This window comes from Onthophagus taurus, chromosome 11 (assembly GCF_036711975.1).
Source record: "Onthophagus taurus isolate NC chromosome 11, IU_Otau_3.0, whole genome shotgun sequence".
Taxonomy (NCBI): Eukaryota; Metazoa; Arthropoda; class Insecta; order Coleoptera; family Scarabaeidae; genus Onthophagus; species Onthophagus taurus.
Genome location: NC_091976.1, coordinates 18,151,457 through 18,178,309, shown reverse-complemented (window position 1 = coordinate 18,178,309; position 26,853 = coordinate 18,151,457). Strand labels below are relative to the sequence as shown.

Sequence of the window (26,853 nt, the reverse complement as noted above, 5' to 3'; positions counted from 1 at the left end):
TCGAAACGCCATCCTTACATGGGGAAATCTAAATTATCGAGTGTGACTAAAAATTTTATGGTTAAACTCGTTTGAAATTTATTTTATTATTTTAGGGAAAAAAATTCTATTCAAAAATTTCAAAAATATGTCAAACCTAAATCTAAAACCAATTTAAAACGAATTCACCGGAAATCAAGAAATGTTTTCATTTAAAAACTAGTTTTTAAGTAGGAACTTTATTTGAAATGTTTGGAAACAGGTAGCGGAAAAGGAGGAGTTCCCTTCAACCCTTTGGTTGCTACGGGGGTTAGAAAGAAAAGGGTATAGGAACAACGTGGCACGTACCCCGCCGTTCCTTGCATACTATTTGACTGGCATACGTAATGGGCCGAACAATACATATGCATATGTTGGGTTAGTTAGGTTTTAGATTTTTGAACGCGGAAGAGATCAGTACTTATAGTGACGTGTGTGTGAAATGATCACAACTTATATTTTTAGGTGAGTACATAATCAATTTCAAATCCTCTTGGCGCATATAATTAAAAAGTTTTCTCGCAAACTTTCCCTTGAATTCGTTTCACTGAAAACCCTTTCGCCGCTGTTAGTACGCCGAGGGCGTTAAAGTGGGCGAATTTTTACACTTCGCGTAATTCGTAATGAATTTTAAAACGCGGAAGCGGTACCGGAGGGCGCAATCGCCAGGATACGTGAGCCGAATCTCAAAAGAAGGAAAAGTGCTCCGACTTTGTCACTAAATTAGCCTTGGAGCCTTTCCAAGGATAACCCCAAGGATACCTTTACGCTCTTTCCTTAGATAGTGAAAGTCCAACACTTTTCCTTATCACCTCGTCCTCACGACACACCCCAACGATCAAAATAAAATATTCAAGTTTAACCATGATTTTCATAACAACTTCGTGCTTTGAATATAGAAGTGTCTAATAAAAGAGTTTTTTTTATTTTAAGAAGTTTTTCTATTAAATTTGTTTTATTTGAAATTTTGTTGTTCTAAACTAGAACTAGAACTAACACTAAGCACTATTACTAGTGTAGAACTAGAAACTTTCGGGGTAAGTTTTTTGAAAAAGTGTTTAACGTTTCGAATTCCACTTTTTCAGAAATAAGTTCGAAGTGGCTTAACCCGAAAGTTTCTAGTTCTAGATTTAGTGTTAGTGTTTAGCCGCATGCCTCTTAATACGGCTAAACCCGAATGATTCTAGTTCTGGGTCTTGTGTTAGTTCTAGTGATAGTACTAGTGTTAGTTCTAGTTTTACTGAAATAAAATTAAAACTAACACTAGACTTAGAACTAGAAACATTCGGATTTCGCCGTACGTCTCTTAAGATGGCTAAACCCAAATGATTCTTGTTCTACTATATAATCTAATATACGTACTTTTCCAATACGTATATTTAACCTTTCAACTACTTCAATAAAAATATACAACAATCTAGCGCTTAATAACAATTAAAACTAGTACTAACACTAGACCTAGAACTAGAAAGTTTCGGGTTTAGCCATGCGTCTGAGGAGTAACATATATTACATAGTAACAGTTCTAATTTTACACTAGCACTGTTACTATGTAGAACTAACACTATACCTAGAACTAGAATCATTTGGGTTTAGCCGCACGTCTTTAAAGACGGCTAAACCCGAATGATTCTAGTTCTAGGTATAGTGTTAGTTCTAGTTTTATACTTGCACTGTCACTAGAACTAACATTAGAAGTAGAACTAGAAACATTTGGGTTTAGCCGTACGTCTCTTAAGACGGCTAAACCCGAATGATTCCAGTTCTTGGTATAGCGCTGTATAACAATTAAAACTAGAACTAACACTAGACCTAGAACTAGAAAGTTCCGGGTTTAGCCTGAAGATGCACGGCTAAACCCAAATATTTTTAGTTCTAGGTCTAGTGTTGGTTCTAGTTTTACACTAGCACTGTTACTATGTAGAACTAACACTATACCTAGAACTAGAATCATTTGGGTTTAGCCGCACGTCTTTAAAGACGGCTAAACCCGAATGATTCTAGTTCTAGGTATAGTGTTAGTTCTAGTTTTATACTTGGACTGTCACTAGAACTAACATTGGAAGTAGACCTAGAAACATTTGGGTTTAGCCGTACGTCTCTTAAGACGCATGCTTCTAGTTCTTGGTCTAGCACTACATAACAATTAAAACTAGAACTAACACTAGACCTAGAACTAGAATCATGCGGGTTTAGCCGTCTTTAAAGACGTGCGGCTAAACCCAAATGATTCTAGTTCTAGGTCTAGTGTTAGTTCTAGTTTTACAGTAGCACTGTTACTATTTAAAACTAACACTATACCTAGAACTAGAAACATTTAGGTTTAGCCGTACGTCTCTTAAGACGGCTAAACCTGAATGATTCTAGTTCTTGGTCTAGCGCTGCATAATAATTAAAACTGGGACTAACACTAGACGCTCTGAAGACGCACGGCTAAACTCGAAACTTTCTATTTCCAGGTCTAGTGTTAGTTCTAGTTTTACATTAGCACTGTTACTATATACAACTAACACTATACCTAGAACTATAATCATTTGGGTTTAGCATTAGTTATTATTGTTATGTTCAACTTACTCAACGGACCTTGGAAATGATAGAGAAAGGAAAAAGAAAGAAAAAACGTCAAAATTCGTATATGCGGAGGGTGGACGTAAGAACGAAGAAGCCGGGCGTTATCGATTCGACATTTTGAACAATCCAGTTAGCCCTGCGACCCCCTCGGTGTCCCGTGGGAGTCCCTGAGATCACGTAGGGGACGAGGCAGGCGGGATGCTGTGGTCCAGTACACACGCGAAAGAAGGGGACCTCGAAACCAGCAGCCATTTTGTAGCGTATGCCCGATTTGACCAATAAGAACGAGGTTGACCCCTGTCCCCCGCCGTTTTGTTGCTTCCGGTTCGTATCGATCTCAACATCCCCCAACAAAACTGGACCTTCCAGGACCAACGGTCAATTTTAGTATTTTTTTGAAGAACTACATCATTTTCTAATAAAATTTTTGTCCTCGTTTCCATCGTATTAAATACGAGAATTTGTATCGAGGAAAATCCATTCGTTGGCCCCCCGAATAAATTTCCACTCGCGCGACCCAGCCCCATTCACGTCCCTGACACTGTTGGGGCCATAAAAATGTTTTACCAACCTCCTCGATGTCGTTTGCATTCGCCGCTTTTAATTTACAGGGCCGGAAGCCCTTTCAGCGTTTTACTATTGCCGCCTCTTTCTCCCCTTTCGGCCTCCCACCCCTTTTTCGCCATAAACGGAGCACTTAGCATTTGCTTTACATTCCGCAATTTACTCGCCGCACAATTTCTCATTTGAATTTACACGATTTTCGTTTTCCTGTACATTTTTGTATATGCTATTTCATTTTTATATCCTAATAGAATTTTTGATTTTTGAGGAAAAACTTGTTGCTAAATTTGAAGATGATAGAAAATTGTTTAGGATAAAATGATTTTATGAAAGAGTTAAGAAAAATTGAAAGACTTGTTGCTGAATTTGAATAGGATATAAAAGAAATCAAAAAGAAAAACAGTGAAGTCGTTGTAATTAAAAGTCTCGCTTTGCAGACACTTTCCGGATAATGCGGATCTCTGAGGATCCGTTGTTGGGAGGAAAAGTGGGGGGATGGGCGGTAAATACGACCACCACCCTCGGGGCCACCGTTGCCGTTGCCGCCAAAGGAAGGTACGTGTATAACACGAAGGGGGCATAAACCAAATCTCCATAAGAGCGTGCATAAACTCCGGTCCCCGCGAAATTGAAAACAAACAACACGGAGTACGGAGGCCCGTAGCGGGGCCCCGTTTTCCCTGTTCTATACCGCCCGGTTTTAGGTTTTCCTGCCGGGCCGCTCTTGCTTCTCTAACACATGCAGGAGAGCAGGTGGGTAAACATGGCGGCAGTGTGACGCCATCACGATGCTACCCTCGGGGGCTGTTAGCGACCACACTGCCTAGCAACGCTCTCCCTCGCCCTAGCAACCGCTTGGCCACTAGCCGCGGACACTTATTGATCACAGAACCTCTCTGCTTCCCGCCTCCACCACCCCCAAGACCTACGGGTCCCCCAAAAGCTTCTACACCACGCCAAACCCCCTTTACGTCTCCTGCTACTCCTTCCTACTTCGTCGTCGTAGTCGTCGTCCTTCCCACTTAATACGCGAAGGGGAGATTTGGGTTCCAGGGGACCCAAAACGAAGGGAGATCCTTCGGAAAGACCCCTTCGGTCATTTCAGGAAGAAATGTCCCCCTTAAATTGCACGGCGAGTGACGGTTTTCCCCAATTTATAGACATTCCCGCGGGATCTTAAGGTGTAAGAGGTTTTTTTTTCCGGAAAATTTTAAGGGTGAAGACAATAAGGAATTTTAAAGCGTCTTTTACTTTTAGCAATTTTTTTGAATAAAAAATCAAACGAATTTTTTATGAACCATAAAATCAAATCATCATCACAAAAGAAACGAATACCTTCTTGATTATTAGGTAAATAAAAAATTTTAAAAACGAAACTATCAAATGATTTAGTAAAGCAAAAAATGTTTGAAGAAGACAAAATTATTTTTTTTTGAGAAGGATATCTCGGTTACTAGGACTTCTTCTCCATCGTCTCGCGGGGAGAAAATTAAAAATTATTCAAGAGAGAAGCCGGGCCCGCAGGAAGCGGCAACCTGTTGATAGCGGGAGTTCTTAATTAGAAAAATAAGCGCAAAGTTGTGAAAGAGGGCGAGAAGTCGGGAACTTCTCAATGGAGACGAATTACGAGCGCTCGCAAACAGTTTAATACCCCCGCGAAAATGGGGACGTAAGAAAATTCGTAAAGGAGGTTACTTACAAAACCATCTCGATTTATATTCAATTCATAATTTTAGTTTTATCCTAGGATTTAAACATTATGACACTTAAACTTAATTTAACATCATATATCTATTAAATCATTATTTATGAATTTAAACAGCAAAAATAATAATAATAGCCTCTTCGGGTTGATACAACACTTGTCATTCTGCATATTTATGCTCTCTGAGTCATGTTTGATGGTGCCCATGTTGTAGCCAAAATGGCCTAAACGCTGAAAAGGATTTTTAAATCTGTATCCAACAGTTAAAGCGACATAACCACAAACAAACTTTAATCGATACAATATCGCAAAGTTCGGTGTAAAATGCCTATTTCATTACGACGTAAAGAAAGCTTTTTTTGTGCTTTCTGGGAAATCAAGTAAATGTCGTTTATGCAATTTTGGCTTGGCAGCGTCGAATTGTGGCTAAGAATGCGAATATTTGAATATTATTTGAGCGAAAATGTATTTTGATGGGAGGTGCCAAATAGCTTTGACGATGACAAATCTTGATGAATCGGTGAAATTACATTCTGCATCTTATCGTTGAGATAAATTCGTGTAGCTTTAGTTTGTCACCACCTACACTATGAAATCAGTCCGTTAGGCCAACGTTTGTGTAAAGCCTTCTCGTTTGTTCAAATATTGTGATAAAAAGTAGTCCTAGATAAGTAGTCAATTCCTTTATTAATTTGTTTGGTAATTATCTCGATACGTTTTTGTTTATCTTTTTGCATTGCAATATTTCGAAACCCTTTTCTGCGCGTATTTACCAACTCTTTTGTACTACTTCTTCTGTTAAAACAGAGAACTACAATCATGTTTCATTCCCTGATATAACGATAAGATTGTTTTCCCCATTTAAATTTTTTTTCTTGATTTGGCAAGCTTCTTTCTTGATTACCACATTGATTAGTGCGAATACAGAAACAACCATATTGTCAACTATGTACAAAGTGTTTCATAATATATGCGCAGGACTTCAGGATGTGATAGCTTGTTCAAAAATTTGACAAAAAGTTTTTATCAACTTACCCTGTAAAATGCATCATTTTCGAGATACAGGTTGTTGAAATTTAATAAAAAAATCGTTTTTTGCGAATATCTCCGGAACTGTTTATCGTACAGAAAACAGCGTTTGTAAGCATTTTCTGATTATAATAAGCTAAGTTTTGTGCGAGAAAAAATTTTTTTAAAGTCATAATTGGTAAAGGATTTGAAGGGGTAGTGGTTGTTTTTCTCCCCAATTTCTACGCCACTGGAAAAAGTACGGTTTTGAGACGCCCATTTGAACCGTCAATGTTTTCTACACAAAAAAGGTACTAAAGGTCATGAGCTTTAAAGCAGGGATGTGCCGTAGACCATAAAGTTTACTTTACTCCCGTTGTCTACAAGTAATAGTAGGTAATAGTAATATAAGTATTGTTTACACAAACTTTTTCATGTAAACAATGTAGAGATGTAGACAATGTAAACTATGATAATCTTTAATCAATTAATTATTTTTGAATATAATTTTAAGATTAATGTGCCTTTAAGTTTTTTTTTAATAAAAGAAAACGAACGCGTCAAATTCAAAGTACACTTTAGATTAGTTTTGAAAATATTTATTAAACAAAATCTACAATCAGTCAAATAAAATAAAAATAAAAAGATCTAGTAGTCATGAGATAAATTTTTTTCCGCGGATTTATGCGTGTAATAAATATATATGTAACAATTTTCTTGAGCGATCAAAATCCAAACGGTTTCGTAACGGGGAATGTACAAATGACCAGTTTGAAAATATGCGTTCAATTTGGGCTGATGAGGCCGAAATCCTTTCCAATTTCGTTGCGATAGACGATGTTTTCTGTACGATAAACGGTTCCGAAGATATTCGCAAAAAACAATTTTTTTTATTAAATTTCAACCCTGTATCTCGAAAATGGAGCATTTTAGAGGGTAAGTTGATAGAAACTTTTTTCAAATTTTTGAACAAGCTATCACATCCTGAAGTCCTGCGCATATATTATGAAACACCCTGTATATATGGCATGTGCTTATAATCTTTCCACGATCCACTCAATTCAAAAATGGATTGGTTCCACTTCGTCCAATTCCTACCAATGGCAGTACTAACAATTTATTTTTAATGAAAATATGGTTCAACTACGCTATCTCAGAACCACATTATACTCTCAATTATATTCATTCTAGCTAAATGTGTAGGACAACAATAATTCATAATAATTTTTCATTATTTTCTAGTCTGGTTATACAACTTTAGACTAGAAAATAATGAAAAATTAAAATTTTTAAAGCATAAATGGGGTTCAATTCGCTCTCTTATCTATTTATTTACCTGTTCATTGCCATCCATACCCACTTGGTTCAATATTAATACCATGATATTAAGTAAAACATGAAGTAGTAGTGAAAAATCGTCAATATTTGTCGATGCCATCAGAACACTTTTAGATTCTGACATGACACTAATATTCAATATTGCTTCTAAGGAAATGTATTGCAATGCCTCCCTAATAACGATAACCTCCGTCAGATACTATCTGCCTAGGTAAACAGTAGTTCGTTACAGTTTTATCATTAAATGTCTAGGCAAATACTATTAGACAAGACAAATAGTATCTGTCTAAGCTTGTTTTAGGCAAATACCATTTTTCGATACAACAATGCAATATAGAGTAGGTACCTATTCATAATAAAATAAAGTAATTCCTATCGTAATCAACCTACTTTTCTTAAATTAAAGTCACGAATGAGTGTCAAACGAGCGAAATTATTTGCGTATCATTTTCAAAAATTTGCATAACAGTTTCATATACTTTTAGTAAGTTTAATAAAAATAGAAATAAACGATGTGTTTCTTGAAAACTTAAATACTAAATACAAAAATTTACTTGTTTTGATAACAGCAAACAACGAATTAATGTTTAAAGAGCTATTTGTCTGAAAATATTTTAGCCATATGCTATTTGTCTAGCAAAGTAGAATTTAGACTGAAATATATTCCATATATTGCGACATATATACTTGAAGTAGGACCAACCTTAAATTGAACATTAAAATTTGTAGTACGATTAAAAAAAGCACACCTAAGAAGCAATCCAATACATTCAATGACTTGGATTTATCAACCAACTAGGAAGGCGACATCATCTCGTGAAGTCATAAAGCGAAGATATTCAGGATCATGCAATGACCCAACCTCGTCGCTAACATAGACCTTCTTTTTGGAAAATATTCTTTGCAATATTCCAAGCAATTAAAGTAGAGAACCCAAATAAGCAAGTTTCTCCAGAAGACTAGTCATTATCAAATGTTCAAAAGTTTGCATAATGCACGACATTAATAAACGAGATTTAAAAGGTTTGAAATTTTTGTAGGTTAATTTGTCTTGGAAGTAGCTACTATAACTTCAGTTTTTATCTCCTGTATATAACATGCACCACATCTCGTTAAATATTGCACATAAAGACTTTTCTAAAGACTAATTGTTTAAATTTTATAAACGAGAAATTTATATTATTGGAAAATGTCATGTCATCGCCAGTTCAATCGTTTATCTGTACTCAGCATTATTGCTACAACCGTTTAAAGCTTAAACGAACAATATTACAGAAACGGAGGACATGTAGATGTGGAAGTCAGTCTTTTATTTACATTTTGATCCTTCTCAACCCCTTTCGACAAATATCACATGGTGTTCCTGCCACTCGAGTTTAATAATAAAAAAAATAAATGGCTCAAATATGGAGAATTACATTCATTTAAGAAGAAGGAAAAATAACAGCATGGGAAAAACAATCGAAAGGAATTAAAGAAGAACTAATTATCGCCCAATCAGGAAATAGTGGAGGCCAAACCACAAATACAACAATAGGCCAAGTATCTGAAATATTTGGAATCATGGGTTTTGTTGGAGTTATGTTGTTATTTTGTTGCTGTTGTTGTGGAGCACTATGAGATAGTATTAATTGAATGTTGGAAATGACGGAATTTCGGCATCTTCTAGAAGTGATAGATAGAAAGTGAAGATAGACGTAAAGACATTGCAGGTATTCGGCGCCAGGTAACTAAATTAGAAAGCTTAAAATTAGGGATTAAAAATTTAAAGAATAACTTTAAGTTAGGAAAGAAGATTTATAGTCAGGAGAAGGTTTGCTAACGTTTTGTGAGGTCTAGAAGTAAATAGGCATGATGTACGGTTGAAAATTTCATTTTTTATTATACACAAGAGTGGGAATTAACAAAATTGTTATGTTGATCTGAAGCTATATGTTTGCGTAATAATCTTTTCTCTTTTATGGCACTAGTACACTCCCCATCCATGATAGCAACCTTTTATATTTGAACTTCATTTCAAAAGTAGAAAATTCACAATGAAGGAAACTTATTTTGAAAACATTGGACACCTCTGCAAAATAATATGCAATAGCACTAGTCAGTGATTTATGAGTGTGTTATTGAGCTCCAACAATTCCAAAAGAATATTTCCGTCATGTCTTTTCAGACCAGAACCCAAAATGAAGAGCATTAAAGTCGAAGCAACCCAACTGAACATATCATTTTTGATATATATCATTATAGAAGGTAGAATGGACCTTCAGAAAAGTATTCTTCCAGAAATAACAATATTACTCTAACATGTAGTAAATTGTATGATAACAGGACATCCATGAATGTGATGGTTCTCATTTTTAACGTTTTGAGTTTCCCCGTTGATGTTGCGCGATATAAATAACACGTTAGACCCAGCAAGACATGTCATACAGTAAACATTTAACACTTTCAATGTTTTGCAAGTGGAGGTCTTATTCTGACGCAAGTTTAAGGCGTCAGCGTCAAAATCGTTTTTGAGATAACTTTAATTATATTCAAGCCACTCCAAATTTGATCGTGATCTGATCTATATCTATTATCATCTATTACCACCACAATTTAGATTCTACATCACTGACCAATGCAGTACGCAGAGGTTATAACATTGCCAATGAATGTTGGAAGGCGTCTTGTGCTATCTCATCAGGACCATTTATGGATTTCAATGATTTAAAACAAATCCCGTTTATAAAGGTGACTTCTGCTATTTAGCTATCCCAGTTATCTGCGCAGTCATAAATCACCTTGGCAGGTAGATAAACATATCATGCTTGAGGTTTATCATTTACTAAAACCATATATTGGATCAACAACATAAATGACTACAGAAAATGATCAACTTAAAACCAATTAAAACTCTATGTGATTAGCCATTTCAGGAATATAGCTTATCGGTTTAGCTAAAAGCGTTTTTTTTTTTTAAGTAAGAAATAAAAAAAGTGTCGACGTTACAAAAAAAAAATTATAATAACTATTCTAAGTGTACTAACTACTAAACTAATATTATGGTTGAAAGAGGAACTTTTCATATTACGACATGTCTTTCTCATGGAAGACGATATTAAACGATAAAGTAATAAAGCAGCTAATAATGGCGACTCGGCAAGGTCCTTGCTTATATGCCCTTATTAACATATATATTAACTTTTAGTGCGACATCCCCCTATATTAAATTAGTATCGTCTTCGTTGCACAGAAACGAAGAAGAAGACTTTAACACCGCACCGAGGCTTCGCTTAGTTTTCGATAATAGAGGTAAAAGACATTTTTCGAACAAGAACGTCTCTTTCCAATCGTAAAGTTTATTTGCTGTGAAGTAGAACGCAATCAAGAAAACGACTAACCATAAAATGCGGTAAAATTTATAGTTGTGTTTTACTCGTAAACAATATAGTTTTTGAGACAATCAAAAAAATATATATGTGGGTTATAAAAAATTATGATGGATCGAAATTTAATACGGATTTAAGTGAGACGAAGAAATTGAAAGTAATCGTGTTTACTTAACGTTGCCTGAAAAAATGTTTTAAAAAGGGTTGTCGTGGACACGCCACAAGTTACATTAACATTAAAGCAATGACCTGATCGTTTCAACTCAATCAGTTTTGGGCCTAAAGGTTTACAAAAACCGGTTATGTTTTTTTTGGGTTCGACGGAACCGCTTTCGACCTGAGGTCCTCGCGCCGGCCAATTGACCCCAGGGTCGCGCCCCAAAAGGGCATTACGCTGACCAGCTCCCTCCTATGACCTTTGTACGTCGCCACTCGCCATATAAACACACCATCCATCATGCCGGACGGCTGGTCCGAATTAGAAACGAATTTAGACTTGCCCATGACGTGTACTCCAACCGGAACTGGGCACGAATATAAATCACTAACCCATTCCAAAGGGTTGAATTTTTAAACCCGGAAAACAAATTTTGTTTAGTTTGCGGTTAGATGTAATTTTTTTAAATTGAATTAATATTATGATTGTGATTAATTCATTGACCTAAAAAGTAAGTTTCAAAAGTAAGTTTGCGAAAATGGGCTGTCGTGGAAACTTTTCAAGGTTTCGAGTACTTTCGCGTAAAGTTCCTTGGTTAGGAAACCGAGTAGAAGAGGATGAGGAAAACAGGGAAGTGAGAGCGATAAATTTCCTGGGATGCGCTAAATGACTTTATTTAATTTTGACTAATTAATTTCATTATTCCAAGAAAAAGAATGAAAAAGAGATCAAAAAATATAGAAACAAAAAGGAAATGATTTTAATTGAATGAAGAACAATTACCTCGAAATGTGGATCGATAACATAATCCACATGGCTGATAAATCTAGATGATAGGTCATGTCATATTGAAATGAAGCACTGGAATGATTGATTCATATTGTATATGATGATAATGTGTTAGTGAAGATTTTACCTGAACTTTTAAAGTTGAAAATGAAACAGTTTGAATCAGTTCAAATGATAAATGAATAACGTGTTTGGCTAAAATTCTGCAAAATTTGAAAAGTTTTCCACATCAGGTTTTAACAACTTTGTTGCATAACAATGTATTATTGAACACAGCATAGATTCATTCTAGACTTTTTCATGAATTGTGGAAACTAAGCAGTATATAGTACGCATTTGTTGGAAATCTTACTAATTCCAGAATTTTTCTTTCAATTAAGGTTTTGCTATTATAGTTCCAGAAATTTTCCAAAAATTTTGTTGCAACCTAAATTCTAGTTTGAGTAATTTCAGATATTTTCTTTCAGTTTCAAATCAGGGTAGTATCATTCCAAACATTTTCTTCAAAATCTGCAACATGGGCAATGTATTTTCAGACATCTTCTCAACGCTCAGAACATGTAATCTATATAGTATAATTTCAGATCGCTTCTTATGCCTGAAATTTATGCGGTGTAGTGTCACACTTCGTCTTAACCGTTTCAGTACAAAGCAGCGCGATCGCGCTGTTCTGATTTTATGTCGAGGAAACCCAGCAGTTTTCGTGCTCATTGAAAAAAAGCGCGATAGCACTGTTTGAATACCAGTTCAACAGTGGTTTTCCCCTACTTCCTGGAACTTAAACGGCTACAGTTGTGCGCAGTGGTATTTTTGATTTTTTGTTGAAGTCTGGAACCTTATTAATTCAATTTAAAACTTTTTTTTTAAGTTTTGCAGGTATACTTCCAGATATTTTCTTGCAATTTAGACATATATCAATATAATTCCAAACATTTTCTTGTAACTTAAATTCTGGTCTGAGTAATTTCAGGTATTTTCTTGCAGTTTCAAATTCAGACATTTTCCTAAAATCTACAATTTTGATTTTTTATTATACAAAGGAGTGAGAATTAACAAAATTGTTATGTTTATCTGAAGCGATATGTTTGCGAAACAATCTTTTCTTTTTTATGGCACTAGTACATTCCCAATTCATGATGGCAACCTTTTATATTTCAACTTTATTTCAAAAGTAGAAAATTTACAATGTAGGAAACTTATTTTGAAAACATTGAAAACCTTTGCAAAATAACATGCAATAACCCAGCTTACTTTGGAAGAGATCCAACGAGTCAGTCGTTGAGTGTCTTCTTAAGCTCCAACAATTCCAAAGGAATATTTCCATCATGTTTTTTCAGACCAGAACCCAAAATGAAGAGCATTAAAATCAATATTTCAGTATTTTTGTTTAAGTCTGGAATACGAATAATTCAATTTCAAGCTTTTTCTTGCAATTTAGAGTTTTGCCAGCTTAATTGCAAACATTATCTTGCAGTTTAGAATTTGTCAATGCAATTCTAGACACTTCTTTGTAGTGTAAATTTTGGTCAGGGTGATTTCAGAAATTCTGGTTTCTGAAATCGTTTGATAGTTTGATATCTTAGTAATATATTTCTTGAAATCTAGGATCTAGCCAATGTAATTACAGCTTTTCTCGGAGCACAGAACCTGAAATCAATGTAGCGTGATATCGGACCTCTTCTTATATCTGAAATTGATGTGTATCATTTACACACGTTATTCAAAAATCTGCGCAGTGTAATTCTTGATATTTTGTTGAAATATAGAATTTTACTAGTGCAATTCCAAACCATTTCATGCATTTGACAGCTTTCACAGTGTAATTTTCGATAATTTCTGGCAGTTTAGAGTATTTCAATATAATTCCAGAAATTTCCATGAAGTCTAGATTGATCAAGGTGATTTTAAACAGTTTCTTGCAGTTTAAAATAAAGAAAGTGTAATTTCAGAAATTTATTGAAAAGTGAAGTGCGAATAATAAGATTCCTGGTTACTGGTTAAAGCTTAACCAATACATTTCCGCACTTTTTCTTGACTTGCTCATGTAATTTCATAAATTTTCTTGCAGTCTAAATTCTGATCAGGACAATTCCAGAAATTCACTTGCAGTCTTAGTAGTGTAATTTTTGACTATTTCTAGACATCTGGGATTTGGCCAATGCCTAGAGATTTCTTTGAAGTCTAGATTTTACTCTGAGTAATTCCAGACATTTTCTTGCACTTTGAAATGTTGAAATTGCAATTTTTCTTGAAATCTGGAGTAAGCATAGCATACTGCTTTATGGTTATAGTCTGGAGTCAGACCAGCGCAATATTTAACAAACCTCTTGAATCACTTGAACAATACAGAAAGTGAATTATAATAAATTTATAAATTAATCATAAAAACAATTACATCATAAAATTTCTAAAATGATTTGCTGGCGGTGATTGACTTGAGAAATAAAAAATGTTCGGTTACGAAACCTCCTCTACTTGAGGAAGGAAAGAGGATGAGGAAAATAGGAAAGTGAGCGTGATAAATCTGATAAGGTGCGCTAAACGACTTTATTCAATTCCAACTAATTAATTCCATTATTTCGAGAGGTAGACTAAGAATAAATCGGAAAAGCGTGGAAAGCACCGTAAATTGATTAAAATGATCAATTTCAACAACACAAATTTATGATAGTAAGAAAAGAGATATTTTAACAAAAGTTATGATTTTGAAATGAAGGAAATTATTGACGATGAAGAAGAAATGAAGCAAGATGTGCTTTTATAATTTAAGCTTTAAAAGTTGTGTAACTAAAAAAAGGAATTTACTTGGAATGAGGTGATGAAAGAAAGAAAAAGATAGCGAGATGAATATATGGGAGTTGGTGGAAATGGAGAATAAGGGATCGAAGAAATTCCTTTTGGTCGACATACAGTGGATTTCCCGGGGCATGTGCCTGTCGAGTGTAAAGTTTCTTGCGGCGACGTTGTTTAACTCGGCGGGTGATTTGTGTTGGGCCGCCTCCACGCTGTCCCGTCTGACTCCATATTGCCTCCCGTCAACTTAACTGACACTAAATTTCGCTTCTTGCCGGTCGGAGGAGCCGCCTCGCGCCCTAAATTTACATTCCACCCCCATAAATATTTATGCTCACTTGGTCCAAATTTACGCGACCGCATTACATTTGAATTACGCGCGTCCCAGGGCAAGGAGCAGCCGGTCCAAACCCGTACACTCCTTTTTGGCCTCTCTGTTGCTCGCTTAATCCTTTAACCGTCCCGCGAGATGAATACGGGACCGTTAGTTTCGCCGATAAATTCAACGCCGCGCGCGTGCTACAAAACAAAGATCTTCCTCCACCGTAGGTACTTCCCCTGATGGCGCTATATATTTTCCACTACAAAGCTACGGAGGTGGGCGGTGATGATGTACTTAATCCTGCGTCTTACACTTTTACATAAAATTCACACCAAACAATCGCGAAAAAAGTCAATCCAATTCAATTCAAAATTCAAACACAATCTTTGTCATCACGATTTATCACGCCATATTGAACTCCGACCATAACAAAAAGAACTAAAACAATAAACCCTTTTACAAAAAAAATCATCAAAAGAGTTGATTTAAAACAATAGGTAGATTTAAATGTCCTATCGATTAAACGTTAAGCTTTGAAATCGTATTATTTGGTGGTGAATTAAAGAAAATGCATTCAAAGAATTCGTAAAAGAAATTTAGGACAATATCTGTCTAGTACGATAAAAACAATCAAAATGCAGGGTTGTTTTAATCCTGACACCTTTCCTAAGAAATATTTATAATTGGAAATTTACCTCACTTAATATTATTTATAACCTGCGTCTTCGAATTTTTAAGTTTTAAGCTGTTATCAATGTTATCATATTGTGGCGCCTCGGCCGCGTCTTTTTTACATGATGTAAACAATTTGATACTGATCAATTTGTTGTGGTGTTATGTTGAAACTGATCATCAAATGAAATTGTAAATGTCTTCGCTTGCGGCCGAGACTCATTGTCAGTGATTATCATTATATCAACCTGAAACTGGTTAATATTATATCACCTAAAACTCGTTATCATATTGTGGCGCCTCGGCCACAAGCGACTTCGGTTTAATCAAATGAATTTGTAAATCTCTACACTAATTAAGCCGAGGTCATATGTTCGTAATGTCTCATTGATTGACATTATATCAACCTGAAACTAGTTATCATATTATAGCGCATCGGACGCAAGCGGCCTCGTCTATATCACGTAAAACTATAGATGTTTGTGATGTTTATGTTTATTTCTTTAATACAGAAATGAAAAACTTATACAATCGTCATGCACCTTTAAAATTGCGAAAAACGAGGCGTTCGCCTGCTCCGTGGCTCAATAACGAGATCAGAGATCTTATGCGTAAGCGCAACGGAACCTCTGTAACCACCGCTGCCGAAATGCCAAAAAAACTTACATTTATCAGAAGTTATCTTATACAGCACCGAAAACGTTTTGGAAGACCATGCGTTCTCTTGGCGTAATTGAAACTCCTTAATGCCATAGCTTTGATTGTAATTCTTTAGGTGCTTATTTTGCTAATTCGCTCACTACTCTCGACGAGTCAATCAAGAAGTCAACATTGCTCACTATCAGTGGTTCTGCTCTCGTCAATTCTCGGTTTTCTTTCACCATGTTTGAGGAGTCTCAGGTTCGGGACGCTCTTGCAAAAACGCGCTCTACAAGTGTCGGTGCTGACGATGTTAGTGTTAGGCAACTCCTTCCCATCTTGGAGGTAATTACTCCACCATTGCTTCATATCTTTAATTTCTCCATAGAGTCTTCGATCTTTCCTACAATTTGGAAACAGGCCTGCGTTGTTCCCATTCCTAAGATTAAGTGCCCTACTCGCCTGAGTGATTTTCGGCCAATATCGATACTTTCCGTATTATCTAAGGCACTTGAACGCTTGGTGTACAATCAAGTGCAGGATTACCTTGATGAGCATAAACTACTTACAGACTATCAATCTGGTTTCCGACCGGGCCACAGTACCACATCGGCACTCATCAAGGTTACTGATGATATTAAGCGTAGCTGTGACGATCGACGAATAACCTTGTTAGTTTTGCTGGACTTCAGCAAAGCATTTGATGCTGTGGATCATAGCTTACTGGTGTCGTCTCTGTCTGCTATGGGCTTTGCCCCTGAGTGCGTTACTTGGTTTAGATCATACCTTTCTCAACGTTCCTTTTGTGTGCGTGACACTTCATCTTCTTCTTCTGTGTTTCAAAGTCATAGTGGTATGCCTCAGGGAAGTGTATTGGGTCCATTACTCTTTTCAATTTTTATAAACAATGTTACCAAATTCATTTCATGCAACTATCATTTATATGCGGATGATCTTCAAATCTATACATCAACAACTGTGAATGAGCTACCGATATACATGGCGAGGCTTAATGATGATCTGTCCAGGATACTTCACTGGTCTAAATGTTTTGGCCTGAGTTTAAATATTGCCAAGACGCAAGCTATAGCATTCGGCTCAAAACCTTTACTTGCAAAATTGTACTCTTCCAATGATACGCAGCTGATACTCGGTGACAATGTTATACATTTCACCAATACGGTCAAAAACTTGGGGGTGACAATGGACTCAGCGCTGTCTTGGCGGCATCAGATTCAGTCTGTTTGTGGGAAGGTCTATTTTTGTTTTCATTCTTTGCGTAAACTTGGTTGTTTTCTTCCCCTTGCCGTCCGTCGTAATCTCTGTTACTCATTAATACTGCCCCACATAGATTATGCTGATGCTGTGTATCCCGACCTGGCAATTACCCTCCGTAACAAATTAGAAAGATTGCAGAACAACTGTCTACGCTTTATTTTTGACCTGGGTAAGTACGACCATGTTACGCAATGTCGTAATCACCTTCAAATGTTGACTGTCGAAAAGCGCAGATCATTCCGTATACTGACAACGCTGTATAAGATACTTTCTTCTCGGACCCAGGATACTTGTACACGAATTTTCAATTCATGTCGTCTCGCGGTCTGCCTACTAGAGCACAGGCTGATACGTTACTCATATTTCCCATTCATCGCACCGAGTGATATCATGGATCTTTCACGGTGCAGGCTATAAAGCTTTGGAATAGTTTACCCATGGAAATACGCAACACTCGTAGTTTTCTGACATTTAAGGTCTGCTTAAGGGATTATCTATTATCATTACAATTATCGGAATCTAACTATTGATATCGCCTGCTTCTCTCCTCTTTTTCTTTCTCTTCCTCTCTATCAACTGTACTCGTTGTGTTGTTTTTCCTCTTTGCTCTTTTTCTTCTTTTTGCTTAAATGTTGAATTATTTATATAGCCATATTGATTTTTTTTTGTACATACGTTGCTGGTTGGGTCTTTTGGAAGACATCGCCTTTGGTGATAAACTGATCTTTTATCAACATGCATTACTTATTCATTTATGTATACATATATATTATTTTTCTCTTGTATTAACTATGTGGCAATAAACTTATTATTATTATTATGTTTTCATTAATTAAGCCGAGGTCGCTTGCGGCCGAGGCTCATTGATTATCATTATATCAACCTGAAACTAGTTAATATTATATCAACCTAAAACTCGTTATCACATTGTGGAGGCTTTATCAGGTAAAATTATAGATCTTATCACTAATTATGCCGAGGTCGCATTTAATCATTGAGTAATATTATATCAACTTGAAACTGGTTATCACATTGTGGTGCCTCGGCCTCGGCTTTATGAGATAAAATTGAAATCACTTGACTAATTAAACTGAGGTCGCTTGCGGCCGAGGCCCAGTGAATAACATTATATCAACCTGCAACTGGTTAATATTATAACGACCTAAAACTCGTTATCATATTGTGGCACTTCCGCTTTATCAGGTAAAATTATAGATCTTATCACTAATTAAGCCGAGGTCGCATTTATTCATTGAATAATATTAAATCAACCTGAAACGGGTTATCACATTTTGGTGCCTCGGCCGCAAACGGCATCGTCATCATCTTTTCACAAATTAAGCCAAGGACGCCTGCGGGCGAAGCTCAGTAATTAACATTATATCAACCTGACACTGGTTATCATATTGTGGCAGCTGCACTGCAAGCAGCCTCGGCTCTATCAGGTAAAATTACAGATCTTTGTACTAATTAAGCCGAGGTCGCTTGCGGCCGAGGCTGAGTGATTAACATTACATCAATCTGAAACTGGTTAATATTATATCAACCTAAAACTCGTTATCATATTGTGTAACCTCGGCTTTATCAGGTAAAATTATAGATCTTTTCACAAATTAAGCCAAGGACGCCTGCGGGCGAAGCTCAGTGATTAACATTATATCAACTTGATACTGGTTATCATATTGTGGCATTTGGACTGCAAGTAGCCTCGGCTCTATCAGATAAAATTATAGATCTTTGTACTAATTAATTCGAGGTCGCTTGCGGGTGAGGTTCAGTGATTAACAGTGATTAACAACCTGAAACTTGTTATCACATTGTAGCGCCTCGGCCACAAGCGACCTCGGCTGTATTACGTGGAACTATAAATCTTTCTATTAATTAAACCGAGGTCGCTTACTGCCGAGGCTCAGTGATTAACATTACATCAACCTGAAACTCCTGAAACTCGTTATCATACCATGACGCCTCGGATGCAAGCGGCTTCGGCTATATCACGTAAAACTACACATCTTTTCATTTAACCCGAGGTCGCTTGCGGGCGAGATCAATGATTAACAACCTGAAACCTGTTATCACATTGTAGCGTCTCGGCCGCAAACGGCCTCGGCTTTGTCGACTTAAATTATACATCTTTTCATTAATTAAGCCGAGGTCGCTTGCGGGCGAAGCTCAGTGATTAACATTATATCAACCTGAAACTGGTTACCACATTATGGTGCCTGTGCCGCAAGCGGCGTCGTAAAACTATATATCTTTTAACTAATTAAACCGAGATCGCTTTCAGGCGAGGTTCAGTAATTAACATTAAACAAAAATGTATTCAAAATATTTCGGTTTAAAACCAAGAACAAGATAATTTTTATAAAACCCGTTGAAAAAACTTTCATTTAGTTTCAATTCAATTTAAAACCTGAAACCACATTTGAATGGTGTAACCCGAAACCTGTAACGATTAAGGTATTCGAAAGTTCAAGTTTTAAGTTAGATGGAAATTGTCAATTTAATGGGATTTTGAACCCCCTTCATAATTTTCTAGTTAATCCAAAAGACGCTTTCCAACAAAAATTATTTAAATTTAAAAAATAATCTGCTGATGGTGATTGACGTTAAAAGCGAAAAGGGGTTATAAAAGTATTCGGACAACCCCGAAAGAATTCGCCGTTACGGAGCGTCATTAGGTGTGAAATTTAATACCTCGTTAATAAATTCCACGGTTAGAGGAAAAGGGGGAAAGCGACGTAAGGAACAAAGGGAACCGCCCCCGCTTCGTAAACAAATAACTAAAGATGCGGAACGCATAGGCTACAATTAATAATTTTAATGATCAACACGAGAGAAACCACACACAAAAGAAGCTCGTATCTCGGTTAAACAAAGTTCTCGTAAACAATGGGGTTTCTTATATTTTATAAACGATATTAAAATATTTGATAATACGACAAATTATTACCTTAAAAGGGGGTTGTCTTAAATTTATTTACGTTCGTATAGTCAATTGAATGAAAATGAAACGTTAACAAGAATGGGAAATCGCGGTGTGAAATAAAGCTCGAAGTAGCGAAAGTAATTCGAGAAGTTTTCCACTAAAAGACTCAAAGTTGGCACTCGGGTTCGGAGAGAGGAGGGCAAACAAAGAAAACCGTGTTCAAATTAGCTCTTCATTTTCCCGGCAGCTAATAGAATTAATGGAGCTTTAAAGTATTAAAAGAATAAAATCTTTTTTCATTCATTTTAAGTGTATAAATTTAAAATATTTTTTCTCTTTGTAACATTCCTGTACACATTTCCTCTCCCCATTTTAGTTATAAGGGTCGCGTTTAAGAGAAACGAAACGAAGGGGGATGTTGTGCGCGGGGGAGGGTGTAACATCTAGTAGGGGACTTCCGGCTCCCCCATGCCACTACAAAACCGATCGAAGTCCCTTTTAGGGTGTGGCCGAACGTTAACACTCGCTGGTCATCTCAGAAGCGAGGGTCAGAGGGTTGGTTTTAAAGGCGTCACGATGGGCGTTTTGCAACTGCAAAAACTTCGCCATCCTTCGGGGGTAGGAAAATTGAAAATTCCTTCTCGAACAGTGCTGCGACGAAAAAGCCCGAGTATTTTCCATATTAGGCGCGGTTCCGCGGCCGTCCGAGCGGAAATATTTGCAATATTTGCCGGTTATTGGGACGCACCGCCTCGGAATGTAAATATATTGCGCCCGGACCGGGTTTATTGAATGCGTGTTTTGCATCCGGCGCTTCACTAATGAAAACGTACCCCAAGACTTTACATTTCGACGACGGTTTTTCTGATTGTTTATTAGACGAGCGTGGTCTCATAAAATTTAAAAAAATTTAAATGGAATTTCTATAAAAATGTTTTAACTAGAAGAATCATCTCTTTAAAACTTCATTCTAAATAGCTAATTTTATAAAATTATTATCAAAAATGTTATAAAAATTTATTATAACAAATTTACAAAATTGATTTTGAAGATGATACAAAAAATTCATGTGAATAGTGTTTCTTAAACTTTTCTTGATAGGGTCAACAAGGTAAACGCTGAATGGGATCTTTATTCGTATTAAAGCATTGAAAGAGGTATATTAGTTCAACCCGTGGAGTGTTTGATCCGATCAATATGGTATTGTCGGGTTCCGCGGACGCTTTAACTTCTTATAGGTGGAGTATGGTTTTGTTAGTACCAGATTCGAAACGTATAACTTCGTTGAATGTGAAGTTTAAGAGATTATAAAAATCTTATTAATGTTCTTTCCATTTTCTTTATAGATCAAAGATATTTATATATTTTGTAATAATGTATCTGTAAAAATCGACATCCACTATTGTTTCCGCAGCCTTAGACGCCATATTATCAGCACGTGCATTCGTTATGATTTTAAGGATGAGTTCTCGTGTAAGGAATGGTCGTTTAATAGTGCTAGAAACATAGCATCTAATTCTGCAAAAAAATATTGAGGAACATGGTTGATGTGTCCAAAATAGTTGTGCATCGAGTTGTAGGATAATGATTGATAAGTATTTGTGGTAATATAGCTAGCTCGGTGATCTAATTCTAATCGAACTTCTTGCTATGATGCATGCTACGTAATTTATTCAGTACTCTCATTCTTCCATCTCATCCCGATATAACAAATATTGCCGTGGGGCCGAATACCAATAATTTTGACAAGAATAAGAACAGAAAAAGGAGTGCCAAGTAGAGTACCCATACAAACCGGTATAAGATAGGGAGACAGTCTAACCACACTCTTCAACTTGATCTTGGGCGAAGTGAAGTGAAGAAAGTTGAAAAGGATGCCGTTAGGTTGTTGGCAATTGAAGATAACGTTTAAGAGCAACAAAACTCAACATTAAAAAAACAAAATCTTTAATAATAGCAAAGAAGTCACACCATTGCATTCTGGCAGTATACAACAAGCCTATAGAGCAGGAGATGAGATTTAAATACCTTGGCATCAATATTATAAGCAGCAGAAACCTCCAAAAAGAAGATATAGCTTAAACAATGAAAGGAACTCTGATATCAGGTTACCTGAGGGACATAATACGGCAACACAAGCATATGTCGCTAAAGAGCAAGGTTCGCATATATAAGACCTATTATGACATAGGGGATAAAGACAAATGTAGAAAATGCTACTATAAAAAGTATTCTCAAAACATGAAGACGTTAAGGTTATTAACAGGATACATCTTGTGGGGCCACAAAGAAACTGAGGATATTAGAAAGATATGAGATATCTAGAATATTGTATGAACGGTAGGGATCAATTTCCTAGCAGAGGCTATGAATAATTAAGAAATAAGACAGATATCTTAAAGTCAGAAGATGAATAAGATTTCCAGCCTTGCTGATCCAAAAGCATTAGTTCTTCAATATCTGCCTCTCCTACCATATTACCAAAATATTAATCCAAACATGTAGCAATATCATCGAATGCTATATAAAAAGGTGTTATACTTAGGTTGCGACGTTGAGGTTGATAAGGAATTTCCCAGTCTCACGCTAAATAATTGTTCTGTAAGGTATAATTTAATGAATATTGTCTCTGGTAACCACACCAAGTCCAAGTCTCAATAAGGATTTGACGTTGTAAGAAGGCACCTGTAATCTGACTGGTAATGTTAGTCTTGATTCCAAGAGGCAATTCTGTTGAATTATCTTAGTTAAAAGAGACCCAAAGGAACCAAATTCAATTTGCTTGTTCAAATATGCCCTAAGTAGGCAGTTCTTATACTACACGTTATTTTAATGTATCTAATTAATCACTTCTTTCGTGAATTTGAATATTTACAACATTGATACATATGAAATTGCCCTTAAAGAAAAGTATAGCTGTGTATTACTTTTTCTTTTCATTTTCATTGGTTTGGGATTCAAAAATGTTGTGAAAATAATGATTCTTGGTTATCAGGGAGTGAGGACATGGTTTTAAGGTTTTCAATTTCCTTCAAGTATGGCAGAAATTATATATATCTTGTTAAACATGTACCAATAAAGTTTATTGGAGACACCAAGTTTAAAATAAAGATGTGAAATATTTTTTAATAACATTATATGACAATAAAGGTGAAACCTTTGATAATACCACTCATTTTATTGGTGGTAACCAAGCTACGGGCGGCATTAAATTTGTTATTTAAAGTAATACTTCCAAACCATGGTATAAATAGCTTTCGGTGGTAACCCCACAGCTCTCTCATAAAAAAATAATTATTCCCAAATAAAATCAAATTCTTCAAAGTTCTGTCTAAATACAGTATCGATTGCAAGCGACCTCAAGGAAAAATTGTGTGAAATCATATGATTTGTATCCTAGAATCCGTTGTAAATGAATCGAATTTGAATGAAAGTTAATAGTATTAGAAAATACTTAGCATTAGAAAATATGTTTGGCAAAATACATCCATGAAAGAAATCTCCTGCTTATTTTTTAGAACATGCGTGGTGTCTTTTTCAGGCCGAATAAATAAAATAGAACTTGATTTTGGATTATAAAACCTTAATCATATATCATTGGGATTTGTAAATATCCCTACATATATTTTAGCGAATCACGGATATTTGGCAGCATGGAGCATGCATCCCTTATTTGTTGGTTGTGTCGATGATAATCGTTGAAGAATCGACTTCTATCTTGGTCACTAGACCGTTAGTAAACCGGCATTTCAACGAGGCCAAAGGCCAACATGCGTTATGTAAATAGTCTTGCACCAGCTTCTTGAACCCCTCAATATTCGGATAGAGACTCGACAGAAAGACCTATGCGCGAACGGTTTTCTCTGCTTTTGAACTTGAGAGCTAAGGAAAATATTTGTAAAAAGCTCGCGATGCAATGAAACAATTTCTTTGAAAGTGATCTATGTTGACCGGAATGACAAGAATTTGACTCCGTTCATGGTTTATTCTTTTCTTGCTATTCCCAGGGCAGTGAAATGAGTGTTGGACTCAACTGATAAATATAGTGCCACGATGTTCGATCCTATGAAGTTATAGATGAATCCGAATGAACCCTAATCTACCAGTTCATTGGCAGTATATGTACAAATGTCGCTAGAGGCTATAAAAAGACTGTTAGAATAAAATAAAGAAATTTTTGTTTCTGTTATTCAATTCTCTATTTAATAATATATAGATTATGATAGGATATGTGGCAAAACAGTTCACATCCAAACCTATGTCACGTTCTTGGCATTTTGTACTTGTTTTCTGATGACAAGCTCCAATCTTCTTTGTATTTTGAATAATAAGCATTATAACCCAATAATCTAAATGATCATAATCCAAATTGGTATTTAGACATTGTAAAAATCATCCTTTTTAAACAAGTAAAGTATCTGCAATTGTTAATGTTGATCTAAACGGTTGGCGCCCTCGTATTTTTTTTATAATATATCACAATACATACATGGTTACTCGACTTGCTACAGATATCCTGGTGTTTGATTGTGAAGAACAGCATATAACATAGCCAATATACGAAAGGATCTACGGTTCTGATAGCTTAATATCTGTACATAATTACAGTATGGAGTTATGTGTTGAGATCTCTCGAGATCAAAGATATACCGTATCTTGTAGTCTGTGCAGTTTGTTTCGGAGTGTTACCGAAAGATCAGGATATGCCATGTCAGCATAATCTATATGGGGGAAAATCAGAGAATATCAAAGATTACGACGGACCATCGGAGGAATTAACCAACGGAGATTTTTTAGCCAGTGGAAACAATGATAACCCTTTCTGCAGACGGATTGAATTTGAGGTTTCCAGGACTAATATCTGATAGCTGAATAATCTCACCGTCAAGCATTAAGTGAATGAGTTCACAGGATTAGTGATTCCAGTAGGGGAAATAAAATATAGGAAAGATTACGCAAAATAGAGTTTCGAATTGGACTGTCTAAAGCAACAGCAAACTATACGGAATATTGCAAAAATAAATTATGTTTCCCATTAAGAACATATTAGACCTGTATTGAACCACCTGAACCCAATAATCGTAAAAAAATTAGTATTGATGTTGAGTTCGTAAGTAGACGAACTTACGAAAGAAGAGAATATTGATGAAGATGTGTGATCTGAAGAATGTCTCTTCCGTAAGTTAAAAATATCTGGTGCTTTTGAAATATAAACCCACAATGACGATAAAGACAGTGGTGATGATTTTGACAGTTCTGACGATGAAACGTTGGAAGTTAAAAGATTGAAAACATTTAGTGTGGAAACTTCGGTACCGGATTGGAAAATAATACAGGATTCGAAATTAACAGAAAAAGAATAAAGATTGAGAGAACATAGAGAAAAGCAAGTTGATCCGGTTGAGCAATTTTTATACTTAAACATAAACATTTAACATATTTTAAGACTTCATTGTTAGAATACCTAGATCCTTATAAATTTCATTGATGATTGTATACGCTCTAGAAATCTTAGCTTATTAATTTGCCGTTGATATACTGTTTACAACGGTGACTTCAACTTTTTTATGCTTCTCTTCAACGTGAGCATTTATATTCTTTTTGTTGATTAAGAAAGAAATTGTAATCTTGATAATGACTATTCCACAAGATGAATTATACCTGTCTCTTAATATTGCTTGAGAATCTAGTTCATTGTTGCGAACATTGTCAATACATTGTTCTTCTAAGATGTGTTCTTTCTGATTATCTAAATTGTTTTGCGAGGATACTTCTTACTTACTATTTACAAGTGAAGGTACTTAATCATTTATGTCCACACAACCATCTTTGAGTAGTGCTTCACGGATGGAGAAGTGTGTTGCTGTGGTCGGTCCGACATTTCATCCATTCTTCCTGTCAACGCACGACAACGCACTGAAGATGCCAGGTGAAATCTTGGGTCTGCCCCTTTCCAAAGGGAACCAACAGGAAGATGGATGACATCTCGGACAGACCACAGCAACACATAGCCTTCTTTGTTTGAATCTTCATCAGTGGCCATCGGAAAACTTAGAGTCGGATGTCCCTCTTTAAAAATTCTGCTTTCCTCCGAAGTTGTCTAAAATACTAAGCATTAAATTTTCACGTTATGGTGCAACTGTTAACTTGTTCGTAATAGATTCGGGTGGAAAATTGGCGAATCTGATTTACTTAGCATCTAGTTACAATCCCTTCTTGTATCCTTGAAAAATCTTCAAAATATTCCTAAAGTGTTTAGGTGATATCGGTAGTGGTAGATGAGGTTATCCAAGAGGATGGCTTTTCTGAGTTGGATAGGTTAACATTTATTTGTTCCATAAATCCACTACCATGAGGCTGGTTTAGTTTGGCGAAGAATTCTGTTGGAATTTTTTCTTCCCCACAGGTCGGATCTCCCTTTTCTAAGGAAGTAATTTGAAGGGTTCGGGTCTGATAAGAATCTACATCTTAAAATATGGTGGATGGCATGACATTAATAAGTTCTGTTGATGAATTATGTTCAATTTATTTACATAAAGATTGACAAATACTTACAAGAAATACTTAGTGATGAAGTGGAGATCACCTGACTACGCGGTAGTATGTGGAACGCATCTGTATTTCGGAATATCAGAATTCCACCAGGTAAAGTTTGTTATTATCATCGGAATAGACACTCATCTGTGGGGATGGTTAACGTTG

General features: G+C 36.0%; 1 long non-coding RNA gene across 2 annotated transcripts in view; it reads left to right on the top strand.

The window, feature by feature from the left end:
• The first annotated feature begins 366 nt into the window (after positions 1–366).
• LOC139431719 (uncharacterized) overlaps positions 367–26,853 on the top strand; it is a 52,693-nt gene continuing 26,206 nt past the window's right edge. The window contains exon 1 of one of the 2 annotated variants that reach the window (XR_011641791.1): positions 367–483. This is a non-coding gene — a long non-coding RNA (uncharacterized lncRNA). Of the gene's footprint in view, positions 484–3,609; positions 3,709–26,853 lie in introns of those variants that run through there. The other variant, XR_011641792.1, reaches the window with a different exon arrangement.